This window comes from Protopterus annectens, chromosome 1.part0 (genome assembly GCF_019279795.1).
Source record: "Protopterus annectens isolate FY-2018-M chromosome 1.part0, PAN1.0, whole genome shotgun sequence".
Lineage (NCBI taxonomy): Eukaryota > Metazoa > Chordata > Ceratodontiformes > Protopteridae > Protopterus > Protopterus annectens.
In genome coordinates, this window is record NC_056725.1 from 1,531,050,772 (window position 1) to 1,531,066,200 (window position 15,429).

At 35.9% G+C, this 15,429-nt stretch overlaps 1 protein-coding gene across 1 annotated transcript in view; it reads right to left on the reverse strand.

The window, feature by feature from the left end:
• The window catches only part of LOC122798793 (solute carrier family 22 member 3-like), a gene marked incomplete at its 5' end in the record, with an annotated part of 200,779 nt that overhangs the window by 53,970 nt on the left and 131,380 nt on the right, over nt 1–15,429 (reverse strand).

The following is a 15,429-nucleotide window of genomic DNA, read 5'->3' on the forward strand; positions in this document are numbered from 1 at the left end:
AGGGTTGTAGACGCTATCCCTGGTAAGATTTTATGGTGCCCCATCCACTCACTCAGCTTCCTCTTGAACAGTGTCATAGAGGTCCTCTGTTTAACATGAACTGGTAGCCTGTTCCAAAGACGTGGCAGGGGCTGTAAGATAAATTTGTCACTCCAGCATGTCCTATTTAAGTCACAGGCCAAATGTAAGTCCTTAGAATGGTTAACCCTAGACCTATTTCATTTATGAATATGCAGTAAGTTGATTAGGTTTCAGTCTTGGATTGCTCTGTATGCCAGGCATAAGCCTCTCCTAAGAAGTGTATATAATATGGAGTATAGTGGCAGGCAATTTAGCCTGTCAGTGAAAGCCACATGCTGGAGGCCCTTGATTGAATGTACAAACTTTATCTGAGGCTGTTTAACTTAAACGGATCTTATAATAAGTAAGGGAGTGCAGATAAAGCTCTCTGCATGCTGTGTTTGGAGTTTGACCATACTTCTACCAGGGCCAATAAATTACTTTACTATTAAAAAAACTGTCTAATATTGTCCATCAATTGGCCAAGACAAAATGGACCATGCCCAGGACTATCAGCACTCAATGTAACATGGCAGATAATATTTTAAGGACTAACGTATTTTTGGTGCTTTTCTCCCTATATCTTTGCTGAAATTGGTTCTGGCTCAGACAGACAATCTACTCATCAAATATATATACATATATATATATATATATATATATATATATATATATATATATATATATATATATATAAAATAGAGTAGAACAATAAAATAATGGAAATTAAAACATTATCTGCAATTAAGCCACCTGCAAATTTTCCACAGATAAATACATCATCAGTGGGTTACATTTGTAATATTTACCAGGTATTAAAGTGAGAAAGAAAAAAAAAACAAGAATTCAAAATAACTATAGTAAAACAATAACAAATTCTCATTATCTAGATATATACTTTTACCCATTGAGTTGGTAAATTAATCGTACTCAAACTCACTTGCCAAAGGTTCCTCGACTTTGCTAACTCCACTGCCCTGGATTAGCAAGTTGATACCCCCTCAAGTGCTGCCAAGATCCTGGATCTGGTGCTCACCAATATGGGGGACCACTGTAGCACCCCCACTGTGAGGTCTTCACTGGTGAGATCTGACCACAAATCAGTCTCATTTGAAGTAAGTATCATACCTGACCTCCCCCTCCTCAGCAGCAACTAAACTAAAAAACTTCTGCAAAGCAGATTATATCCTCTTACAGGATGGTATAAATAGCTTCACTGCACTTCCCCCCTGAGATGGAGCTGGCAGCTATGCTGAGTTCTACACCAATGCTTTACACATGAGTTCTACACCAATACATTTTACAAACACCTGTATAACTGCATTGACTGAGCCGTACCTGATAGGACCAAATCAAGCTCCTCAAGGAAGAGCAAACTTGCCTGGTGGATGACTGCCATTAACAGGCTTTACAATAATAATAAGAAATTGCTGTCTAAGAATAAGAGGGAGTGAGCACTAAACTGGAAATGCTCTCTCCTCAGCTTAAACAAGCAAATAAGACTTCTTGTGAAATCCTCCAAAGCAAACATTGAACCAAAATTAGATTCCTCAACTAAGGACAACCATAAGGCATTAAAGATTTGTGCTGAACTGGTAGTTAATGATACCACATATACTGAGCTTGTGGACATAACTAACCTGTTGGCTGACAGGTTCTGTGAAAATTTCACTCCCCTGTCTCCGCCACACATACCCATGACATCCCTGCCACCTGTCCTCTACCTTGTATCTCTAAAGAGCAGGTCATAAATGCCCTCTCTAAGGCCAAAAACACAGGCCCTATGGGACCTGATAACATCCCAGGCTTCATCCTACATGGGCTCCAACAAGAATTAGCAACACCATTGGATATGTTTTTCAGTCATAGTCTAAGCACCAGCTTCATCCCATCTGAATGGAAAATGGTTACTGTTATTCCCTTGCACAAAGGTGGTGCTTCCACTGACCCTGAGAACTATAGACTTATTAACCTGACCAACCTTATCTGCAAGGCCATGGAGCGAATCATCATGGACCTCATCAACAAAGATATAGGTAATCTCCAAACACATGGCCCAACTCAGTTTGTATTTGTCAAAGGGAGATCATACCTGTTTAACCCAGTGGACTTCACCAAGACAGTCACCAAGGCCCTGGACAAGGGGAAATCTGTGCATACAGCCTACCTAGACTTAGCCAAGGCTTTTGACACTATCCCCCTCTTAGGCATCATTGGCAAACTAACCCAGATAGGTATCAACCCTTATATCATTAGATGGGTCACTAACTGGCTCACTGATAGAACACATATAGTCAAATAGGGGAATCCACCTCCAGCAGCAGACCTGTAACCAGTGGTGTTCCAGAGGGATCAGTCCTGGGATCTCTACTGTTTGGAATCTATTTGTCAAAGTGTAAGCAAAAACTAAAGGTCTGTAGCTGAAAAAGTTTGCTGATGATTGCAAACTGGGAGCGGTCATAGAATCTCTAAGTGATGTCAACATCCTACAAGAAGGTCTTACACAAACGAATGAATGGTGATGAAGTCATGACCTTAAACTTAATGCAAAAATATGTATCACCATCCCTGTTGGAAAGAGCGATGTTCCTGCTAACTGCCACATCAAGAGCAACACCCTAAGTACACATTCAGTGGTGAAAAACCTTGGCAAACAGGTTGACAGCAGGCTTACCTTTGACCAGCATGGCTCCACAGTGGTAAAAAGGGCATACTATATTGCTCATAAGGACATTACCTCCAGGGAAAAAAAAGAAGTTACAACCTCCCTGTACTCTTCTCTCATCAGGCCAATAACTGAGTACAGCAGCCCTTTTGGTATGTATCTTTCCAACCACTTGCAGCAATTGGAAACAAAGGTTTCTCACAAGGAAAATTCAAGGTCTTTGGTATCTGTCCTATGTGGATCATCTGAAATCACTGTCACTTTATTCTTTTTCATACATACTACTCAGAGGTGATCTTTGCCTTGCATAAAAGGCAATCTTGGACCCTGCTTTACTGGAAATGCTGCACGTCTGCAAGTCAAATGGTACTCAGGTTACTCACTTTAAAGACCTTAACCTGGTATGGGACATTAAGAGAACCTGCTGGAGAGATAGATTTGTCTTCCAGAGGTTACCACACCTTTGGAACAGACTCCCACTACATGTCATTGGCCCTCTTCAAGCACAATCTGGACGATTGGATGGGTAGTCATAAATTCACCCTGGGTGTTCCCTCTTCTTGGACAGGGGCAATAGTTGCTGATCATGGAAATAAGGGTAAAACTTGGCTAGACTTTTAAGGGCCATAGGGCCGTTAGCCTAGTAACTTCCTATGATCCTACTCAACTAAACCTGTATTAAACAGCACATCCATGGCAAATAACCCCATCTGGTAGGTAACCAACTGGTAACACAGCATCATGAGATACAAATGTAAATAAAACATTGGCATTGTACTATATATAAAACTTAAAAAACCTAATGATGGAACATGAAAACATGAAGATGCATAGTAAACAATTTAATTTAACCACAAACCTTTAAAATAGGGTATTCCACTCAAAAGTGATACCCTAAAAACTTAAAATGAGTGGATGAAGGAATAGGCAGAATGAAAAGTTCAAAATATAAACTATATTTATTTAACCATTTAAAATAAAAAAATAAATAACCAGGAATAAGTGTGTACGTCTCTCTTGGGAGACTTCATCAGAATGACAAGTATCCTGTTCCTCTACCTTTATATCTCCAATGAATTAATTTGTGGGAACTTAAAAACAAAATTAATCATTAAAAATTTAAAGGAACGCAGACACTATTTAAACTCTGTGCTTCCCGAGAATTACAAAAGAGCTTCAAACATGACTTATGTGACTTATAAAGTATTAAAATTTCTTTAAAAACTTAAAAAAAAATTGAAATGTTTTAAACATAGTAATAAAAAATGAAAATGTGAAAATGTGAACAAATATCAATAAAAATAAAGACTAGCTCACAATTCAACTTTCTAAAATTTACTTAAGAAAAATTCAAAGGCCATGCATGATCTTAAAATGCCAAAAGCAATGTTAAAAGACATACACACATATTTCAGTTAAAATAATTCAAAACTAAATTCATATTTCCAAGGCTCTAAGCTTCAGTGTTAGTTTCAAGGCAGTGCTGTCATTCAGACCAGGGAGGGGGGGGGGGCAAATCCCATTTAATCTAAGATGCCAGATTACTTCTTTATACTCAAGGAAATTTTCCCTAGGGTTCCTTTCAACAGTTTCAATAATTCCAAATAAAAAATCTGTTGTGATTAACTACAAGTTTCTGAGTGTCTAGCCAGGGTGTTGTTAACATACTTGTTGCTAATGTCATACTTACACTAGAATATCCTTTTTCTCAATGCCCTCTCTATTTACCTATATAGAACCCATTACACCAAGTGCATTTAACCTTGTAAATAATACCTGTTGTGCCACAATTTCCATTCTTAAAACTGACTTTGGACTTTAAGTTATTACTGAAAATCATTTTTCCCCTTCAAATATCCAGGCACATTGTTTACAAGCTCCATGTTTTTTTTGTACCCACTGTGGGCATTCCATCTATTGTATACTTATTGCCTTCAAATAATTTCTTAAGATTAAACAAAGTTTTATGAATAAAAACTGGTTCATTACATATCCCTTTACCTAGCTCGTTACTACCCTTTAAGAATCTCCAATTATTTTTGTAATGCTCTTAACATTACCTAACAAGTCACTTTAAGCCACAATGCAGGCTCTATCTTAATGTGTGCTATTGCACCCCAGTGGGTGTATGGGTTCATTCTTAACCATATTCCCTCTTTCTGCTAATAGAGGTTTACATTTCATACCTCATGAGTATATTACCTCAATAATAATTTCCTGCAACATGGGTTCAGGATATCCCCTCTCAATAAACTTTTTTTAAGTAAATTATTTACTTTTTCCAAATCATTATAACTTGATGTCATCCTGGCAACTGTAATACATTGACCCCTAACAATTTTTTTCTTAAGCATGAAGGGATACAAGCTAGGAAAATGCAAATAGGAATTACTGAAAGTTGGTTTCTTACAATTTTTTAATAGGAAACTAATCTCTGTTTGCTCAACTTGAACATCTAAGTAACTGATAGTTTTCTTTTTAAAAGTGAAAGTAAATTTCAAAAAAATTATGGATTTATGCATACAGCCTATAAATTCAGGAACATTTTCTACTCAGCCAGTCCATAAAATAAATATATCATCTAAAAACCTAAAAAAAAAGTAGTTGATAAACTTAAAATATTCAGATGGGAAAATATTGTTTTTCTCCCAGGCCAGCAAACTACATTTGCATACACAGGGGCACATGTGATCCTCATTGTTATTCCTTTTAGCTGTTTAAAAACTTCCCCCCAAAATAAATAAAATTAATATTACCAAATTTATAAAATCCAACAATATTCTAATATAATCTGCAGTTAAAAATTCACATTAGCTCAAAGTGTCCAGGAAGAATGAAAGCCCCTCTTCCATGGGTATCAAGGTAAACAAATCCACAATGTCGATAGTGAAAAAATTCAGGATCCCCTATCTCTTGTTTCAGCCTTTTCACAAAATCCTAAGAGTCTCTCAATAAATGTAGATCCAGCCTATAAATGGGTTTTAATGTTCTGTCAATAAAAATGCCCAAGGGGCAGGTCTTGGAACCTGAAGCAGAAACAGTAGAACTGTAAGGGGTTTTATCAGGTCCTTATGCACCTTAGATATTCTAAATAAGATGGGGACATAAGTTTTTTTCCACTCTTAAAAAATCATAGACTTCCTTAGTAATTTTGTTTTCTGAAAAAATCTCTTCTAGCTACATATCGATTCATCTATATGCTAAGTTGACCTCATTTTGAGAGACAATAGTATACCACTCAGAATTATGTAAAATATTTGTCACACTACTGACATAATCAATAGCATCACAAATCATTACTCCTCACCCTTGTCTGGTTTCATAATTCTAACTGATTTGTCCTTTTAAGGGTATTCAGTAATTCAGATTCTTCCTTACTTAAATTAAATCGTATTGTTTTATTATTTTTACTTTCAAACAAATTATAAAGATCTTCCATAACTGCCTTCTCAAAGGCCACCAGTGAAGGGTGTAAAGGGGGTTAAAATACTCTTCCTTACAAATCTGTGTCCATTACCTGTGTGCTTTGTCATCTTACTGTCCTTATCAAAAAATAGTGCCAAATTTAGTTTTCTTATATATAATTTAAAGTCCAAAAGTATATCTGCTATATCATCTTGTCTGGGTAGTATAAATTTAGATTTAAAAATCCTGATTATTTATTTTTTATTTTTAAATGGTTAAATAAATATACTTTATATTTTGACCTTTTCATGCTGCCTGTTCTTTCATCCACTCATTTGAAGTTTTTAAGAGTTTACTTTAACCCAGATGCATATATAATTACCCAAAGTGACAGACCCACTTCAGTTCACATTATGTTAGCGGCAAATGGCCCTAGCAGACTGTACCATAAGCACAAATTTATAGCAGGTAACACTATCTGGTGTCCATCTAATAGAACAGTGGTATGTTATTCAAATGTAACTATTATTTACATTTGGAGCCATAAAAAATTGAAATACATACAGCAGTTGGAAACTGCAGTGGTGTATACTGTATAAAGTAAGTTAAGTTGCTACAACAAAAGCAAATAATTTTTCATGTTAAGTTATTAAAGCAAAAACCATTACTTTTTCATCAATTACAGTGGTAAATAACAAAATCCATGGTGATGTACTACATTAGGTAGCCAAACAGTAGCACTAACAATAATAATTTCCTTGCTAACAATGCATTTTCTGAGTCTATTATATGGTATAAAAGGTTTGTGGATGATATTTTCTTGCTGTGGCATGACACTGAAGAACGTCTTAAGGAGTTTTTAATATACATCAATAATATCACTATGTTCCTTAATTTTAGCTATAAATACTCTGATAGAGAGATTGAATTCCTTGATGTGAAAGTTCATTGAAATGCTCCCCACTTGGTCTCTACGAATTTATATAGGAAATCTGTCAGGAAGAATAATGTCTTACATTATGGTAGTATGCATCCCAGACATACTAATCTGAATGTATTGAAAGGTCAGATATTCCGTATCATGCATCTGCATAATGGAGATAGTAATTTACATGGGGCATTGGCATCCCTTAATGAGAATTCATGGATAGAGGGTACAAAGAGAATGAGATAGATAGACAAATAGGTATAGCATGGAGAGAAAGAGAAAGCAGATGTAGACTGTACTATAATAAAGAAGGTGTAGAGGGAACTGTATCCTATAAGAACAGTGGGTTAAGTACATCCAGTGTGAATGCAACAGGTAGTGAAGTATTGAGGATGCCTCTACCTTTGCTACCAATATACACGTGGTGTATGATGTTGTTAAGAATAACTGGGACATTCTCCATGTGTCAGAGAATTGAGAGGATTGGTGGGAGATAGACCATGTTTTACATTTAAAAATAACAGATCTTTGAAAAGACAGCTCTGTTATAAGGCTGTAGGTACTCATAAACATGTCCAATCAGATAGACTTGGTGCTTATAGCTGTAGGAGATGTACTGCTTGTCCTAACATACACAATGGGAGACAATTTACACATCCACATAAGGGATTTGTGAAAGAAACAATTTTTTATGCTGATTGTCATACCAAGAATGTGGTCTATTTCAGCTATAGCACCTATTCTTTTGCCTTCTATATAGGCTAGACCAATCAACCCCTTAAAGATAGGATTTTAGAACATATGAGGGATATTAGGAATGTGAAAGAGAGCAGCGCATTAGCTATGCATGTTGAGAAAGAAGGCCCTACTCATAAGTTTAAGTTCTTGGTATTGGAAATTGTCTCAGTTAACAAGAGGGGGAGTAACTTGAATAACAGTACTGAAGCCTTGGAGCAGAATTGGATATTGCTATTACAGGCTGACAAACTACCTGGCTTGAATAGCAGAGTACCTCTCAAACCCTATTTAAGAACTAGGGCCCTTAAGCATTAGTATATAGACTATTCCACATTGTATGGAATAGTTGTTTTTTTCTATTTTTATTTATTCTTATATATGTATGTATATATTTTTATGCACAGTTTTTCTACTGGTATTTTTGGCTGCTTGCATATATATGTGTTTTACACTTTCTGCTGCTATGTATGTATTTTAATGTTTTTAATGTAGTATCAGATATATAATATGGTGTTTTTTGTACTGTTGCTTTAATGTATGATACATTCTGCTGATTGGTTACACCTGTAACGGGGAGGCTTTTTAAATGTCATGTAGTCTAGATGGATGGTTAATCTGATGAAGCGGAATGAGTCCTTGAAAGCGCTTACTATGTTTTGTATTTCTTTTTATTAATTGTTCCATTAAATATACCTGCGGTGTGTAACCTACGTGTGTTTTTTGTTACACTTTGAACTTATTGCTCGTTGGTTACTTAATCCAGTACTGAGGGATTTCTCCTTTTTGTAGTGGCACTAACATTACCAGGTGATAAAACAACAGCAGGGTTTCAAGTATAAACAAAACTTTTGCAATTGAAAACTGAAAGAAAAAATGCACTCTCAAAATGGATAAACAATATGATAAAAATACTGTCAAAACATGAACAGGTCTTCAGCTACATCTATAATAGACAGCATCACCTAATGCAGCTAGTAGCACAGCCACATAAAGTTACAGAGTCAGTGAACTACATAAGCTGACATTGTGAGGGCAACAAACTCTATCATCTGATTCTGTAACTGGGAAATATAGGTGTGCTAACTAGAGTATTTAATTTAACTTATGGATATATTAATTGCCCAGATTAAAAAGCCACATTTCTTCCCTTCTGTTTAAAATGTTTTTCTTTTCATGTTTGTTACAAATAAAGTCACTGTGTTTACCTATGGCAATAAAAGTAAAGCCAGCTCTTTTATGTTTTGAATTATGTTCAACCAGTGCATTCCTTTTTTTAAACAGCAGATATTTCTTAAATACAGCAAAATTCATTGCCCAAATTGTCAAGAAGTGTAGCCAACACAGATAGCCCCACAGACATGTTATTAGGTAAAACTCCCACTCACTGCTATGTGTTACAAGTACCTTAATTTCAATTTTTTTATCTGATTTTCTTGAAGTAAAAACCTTGGACCTACAAACATATGTGCAAAAAGAGCAACTACTGCAAGGGAAACATCCTGAAGGTTTAGTCCCTAGTTGAATATTTTTTGGTCTGTGTGGATTCTTAAACTAAGCAAACTGCTTTCTTGTGCTATGATCTCTACCACAGGAAAAAACTTAACAACAGAAGAGAAAAAAAAACTGTCAGCCTTAAGAACGTGCCAAAAACCTGTCAAGAACTTCTCTGATTTTAAAAATGTTACTGTCAAGAGTGGCCATAGCCTGTACTGAGGCATCCTGTGGTGAATGTCCACCCTGCCCCCACTTGTATGTTAATAAAGAGCTTCTAGATCAGTCCCAAGCCCTGAATTTTGGCTCTTCTGACCATATGAAGTTTGTAGCCCCTTGTTAAACACCTAGATCTCAATCTCCCATACCTGTAGCTCCATGTCAATAGGATCATTATAAATTCTCCGAAATTGTGATTATGGAATGTTTTAACCATGAAGCTGGGATGATAACTAGATGTTGCTAGTAATGACAACCACAAAAATGTTTTTTGTACATCAAGAAATGTGATGAACCATCAATTATTTCTGTTACAGTTATATCCAAAAACTTAATTGCAAGCAGACATTGTTTAATAAAAATCAAATCCTAAAATGGATCTCATTGAGATAGCCAACAAAAGAAAAAAGTTTAGCCACATTTCCAGTCCAAAGCAACCAGCGGTCATCCATGGACCTGTGCTACATGTCATTCTGAGGTAAGAAGGAATTATATTTGCTGTCATAAATTAAATGAAATTCCAAAATCCCATAAATAGGTCAGCATATAGTGGGACATGTTTTGTCCCATTGCTGTGCCATTACATTTTAAATAACACTTACTTGTCAAAATAAAATATATTCATCTGCATAGTAGCAGTAGCAGAAAGTGAATTGTGAAGCGTATAAATTACACATTTACAACTGACGTAATACAACCCTAATACCTACCTTATGAGGAATTCTTGTGTAGAGGCTCTCTACATCCAAAGTACAAACTAATGTGGAGCTGTCAATATATGTTTGTTTCATCAGATTAATGAATTCAGCAGTGTCCTTAATTGTAGCCCTTACATGTGGTAATAGCAGCTTAAGATAGAATTTGAACCTCTTCTGGACAATTTTAGATTTTGAGGTGCAGGAGTTAAACTTTTATGGACTTTAAATAGTGGATAGAACCCCTGGCACCTGGATTCATGGTAGGGCGTATGGAAGCTGAAAGATTTCAATTTAAAAGCTTCAGCAGGCCTAATACCATGCAATATTCCCTCAGAATTCCTGCTGTGATAACACAATTTTAGATTAAGCATTCTAGCAAAGGACCTAATGACCTAAAGATACTTTTGTCTAATGAACAACATGATTTAGTTAATCTGGTACATAACTTTTAGTTAACTTTTCATTCCAGCATTTTCTAGTTCTAAATTTAAAAGTTTTTCATAGTATTTTGTGCTACTATTTTACTAGTTGGGCAACAGGTGGTGCTATTTGATATACATTTGTGGTTTACTATGGCTGAAGATAAGAACTTTCAGTCTAGATTACATTCCACTTTAAAAATATATAGTTTATATTTCCATCATTTATTATTCTTAAAGTTATGTTATTATATTTTTATTTTTTGTTATAAGAAATATTAGGAAGCATGCAAGCTTTTGCTGCTTTATCTTTTATCATTTTTTGTTTTCAATTTACTATATGTGATTATTGTTTTCACTTTGTTATACATAATTACTGTTTTCACTTTACTATACGTGATTATTATTTTCACTTTACTATATGTGATTAGCTCCATACTTTTTGTTTGTTGTGCTCTATAGAATCATATCACCAGTTATAGGTTCATAGGTTCATAGATTAGTACTAAGCTAACTGCCCTTTCGAGCCATTTTAAACCTAGCCAATTAGGGTCTATATTATATCATCGAACGCTTAAAAAAGTGAACGCTGATTGATTGACCTAATTTAAGCAAAATCTTAAAATCTCGAACTGTCAGATCAGTGATTTTTTTCCCAGGGAAAAAAAATTGCTGATCCAAAACACATACACACAACACAAACACACCAAACAAACAGAAATCCACACACATACACCTAAAATCAGATACCTAACCCTACACTAAACTATGCACACACCACTAACTACCCACTTACCTTAACCCAAACCCTAACCCTAAGGTCTGTCACTATCGCACACTCACCTCACCCTAACTCACTTAAATCTGCCCTAACCCTCATGTCCACTCAATCGCACACATACCTATCCTGAGCCCTAACCCTAACTCACCTAAATCACCCTAACACTCACATCCACACAATCGCACACTTACCTGAATCCGACCGGTAACTTTCCACCATAACACTGAAAATACCGAAGCAACAGAAACGGACAACCAAATTCTTTCCCTAGGAAAAAATTTGAGTTTCTGCTGCTTCGATATTTTGCAATTTCGGAAAAATAAGTTTGATCAATCAGCGTTCGCTTTTTTTAGGGATTCGAGGATATAATATAGACCCGCCAATTATCCCTTCTGAGACTCAAACCCTGCACATTGTGTTTGAGAGGCAAACTCCTTGACCATTAGGCCACTGTATAATACATTATGATATGTACGCAAACACTGATTCAATCATTTCAAACTTTTTATGCTGTTACATTAAAATCTTGGTTTGCTGTTTTGTGGTGCTGCACAACAGCATAAAGACCTATTTATGGCTAATTTTGTTTGGGAGTATTTTTTGCCCATTGCTACTATTTCAGTATTAATTACTACAGACATCTTACTTTTCTGTATAATATTCATATGTATATAAGGATGTCATTTTAATAATCTGTTTTCCTTTTAATGCCTGACGCTAAACCTATCCCTGGTTCTATGAATATATTTTGTCTATAATGTTGTTATTTTTAAGTTAAACTGTAGTCCTTTCATATCTTTCCATTATGGTCTACACAATAGTTCTGCCTTACAGCAGTTCAAACAGCATCCTTTCAGCTCTTTTCACATTTCTTATATAGGTTCATAGGTTAGCACTAGGCTAACTGCCCTTGCAAGCTATTTTAAGCCTAGCTAATTATCCCTTGTGGACTCAAACCCTGCACCTTGTGTTTGTAAGGCAAACACCTTAACCATTAGGCCACCGTATAATACATTATGATATGTACGCAAACACTGATTCAATCATTTCAAACTGTTTATGCTGTTACATTAAAATCTTGGTTTGCTGTTTTGTGGTGCTGCACAACAGCATAAAGACTTATTTATGGCTACTTTTGTTTGGGAGTATTTTTTGCCCATTGCTACTATTTCAGTATTAATTACTACAGACATCTTACTTTTCTGCATAATATTCATATGTATATAAGGATGTCATTTTAATAATCTGTTTTCCTTTTAATGCCTGACACTAAACCTATCCCTGGTTCTATGAATATATTTTGTCTATAATGTTGTTAGTTTTAAGTTAAACTGTAGTCCCTTCATATCTTTCCATTATGGTCTACACAATAGTTCTGCCTTACAGCAGTTCAAACAGCATCCTTTCAGCTCTTTTCACATTTCTTATATCACCTTAAACTTAAACAGATAACTTCATTTGCTCTGTGTATACTGTTTGCAAGCTAATCATCTTACATCACTAAATATATGCTATTAACATGTAAACATAATCACTGAAGAGTTATTCATTCTCTTTGTTTTTTGAATTTTATTTCCCTGCCTATGCATCTTTCTCTTTCTTCTGTACACTCTTTTACCTATAGAACCTTCATCATTGAATTCTTCCTCTGAACACGACTCACAATATACATTTTCATCCATAATGACTGCATAAAGAGGAAAGGTGGTGGTACTGCTTTAATATTTCCCAACAACTAACACATTTTCCCTTACTAGAAATGAATATCGGCATTCAGTTCAGCAGAGCTTATTATAACTTTCCTGAAATTAAACAATTATAAACAAATATGTATTACTGTGCTTTATATCCTTCCTGATGACAATACAGCTGCACTGGAAGATATCTTACATTGAATATCCCTAACATTCCCACAAGAAAAAATACTACTAGGTGATGTGAATGTCAGTTGGTTGGACAAACTAACTCTCCTACATATAGTGGGAATTTATTTGGTTTCACACAACTAATTAATAACCTACACATTATAGCAAGACATCCAAATCACTGTTAGAATGGAACCTAGTATCAGACCCTAGTAAATATAGCACCACAGGTACAATGTCTGTCTAACTGATCATCTCCCAATCCCTACAACCAGACATCTCACACATCCACTTAAACAGCATGTTTATAAAACAACATGCAGCCTTTCAAAGGTTAACCCAGAAATGTTCATTACTACCCTGTCATCTATTCATGGAACATCCTAAAAATCTTCCCCTTAGATGATGCTGTAAATTAATTCAATACAACTTTCATGAATATGCTAACTAGCCTTGCACTTACTAGAAGAAAGAGACTCAAACATATAATGCAATTTGACTATCCAAAAAGAGTAGAAGGCTGACGCGGGATCGAGAATGAGCATAGGGAGAATCGCAAAAATATAAAGCACCACAATATCATGAACACTTCAGAATGCATCACAGCATACTAAAAGGCAAATTAATGAAGGCAAAGCTGTACTATAAAAATGTTACAATAATAGAAGCACAGCCCTAAAACATTATGGACAGCCATTAAAGAAATCTTGCATCTCAGTCATAAATTCAACCCTAACCACTCTTGCAATAAGTCATCACTTGAAACTGCAATACAGTTAATCTCTTATTTTATTGATAGTATAGCATCTTTAACCAATGATTCCCCAACATCTAATCCTAACCCTGCCCAGCATTCAGATATCACTACATCTACTTTCACCTTCAAACCTGTGCCCACATTCTATACTGAACTACTCTTAAGCAAATTCAAACCGTGCTCTACTTCATCTAATGACTTTCCAAGCTGGGCACCTTAAAATAGCAGTAGATAGCACTGCCTACACTGTTTCAGTTCTTATAAATCAGTCATTCTAGGAATGCCAAAATCCCTCTCTGGAAAAAAAATCACACATTATCCATCTGTACAAGGGAGGAAATTCAACAAACATTGCTAACTTCAGAACTATAGCTATCTTATCTCCCCTCTCCAAAATACTTGAAAAATATATTCAAAAACAATTTTTAAACTATCTCCTGCAGGAAGAACTCCTATCTCCTAAACAACAGAGCTTCTGTTCTTCTCATAGTACTAACACTGCATATCTAACCTATATGCATACTGTCAATAAAGAATGAAATAGCAGTAAACTAGTCTCCTCTTTGTTTCTAGACTTCCCTAAAGCCTTTGACACAATTTGTCATAGCAAAATCCTACTTCAAATGGCCTCATTAGGTTTCTGTCAGCCCACCTTTCTATTGTTCAAAAGCTATTTATCCAATAGGTATCAGTCAGTAAAATAGCACCTTGTACCATGAGGCTCTATCCCTGGTCCCCTCCTCTTTAACATTTTCACCAATAGCCTCCACGCAACAGGCCTACCTAATAGAGTATGCACATCTGACAACATGGTGTGACACCCATGCACTGGCCCAGCAATCAAGGACCCTCAATCCTCACCACTAACACCAGTGAAGGGTGCCCACATTGGGAAGGATAACAAATGCACACACACAGTAAAGTACAATTTCCCTTAAGAGCACACAGAGATCACAGTCAGTCTGGGGCTGGTTTCTCCCTTTCTCTCCAGATCCCCAATATGACTCCCAATTGGCACAGCTATAGGGTCCAGATCTCAGCCTAGTGGTCAAGCTAAAACCTCCAGCACTCTCTCTGACCAACCAGTGCTTCATGTCCCTGCCCAAGTAGCTGACACACACACACTTTGAGATATGATTTATATACAACCAGACAGACACTCCTGGGGAAGGCTGGCACAGGTTCACTAGCTGTGTCCCTTCTGTCCAGGCTATAAAGTAATAATCACTCCACCAGGACCGTTACTTATCAACTACTAAAAAAGGCCCTTACCAAAGGGTGTCCAAGTACTACTGTGGAATATTATTATCCAAATGGTAAGTGTGACTGAGCAGCAAGGCTTATTTGGAGTGGCTTTGTACAGTATCGCTATATACATGCAATGTACTCTAGAGCTTAAATTA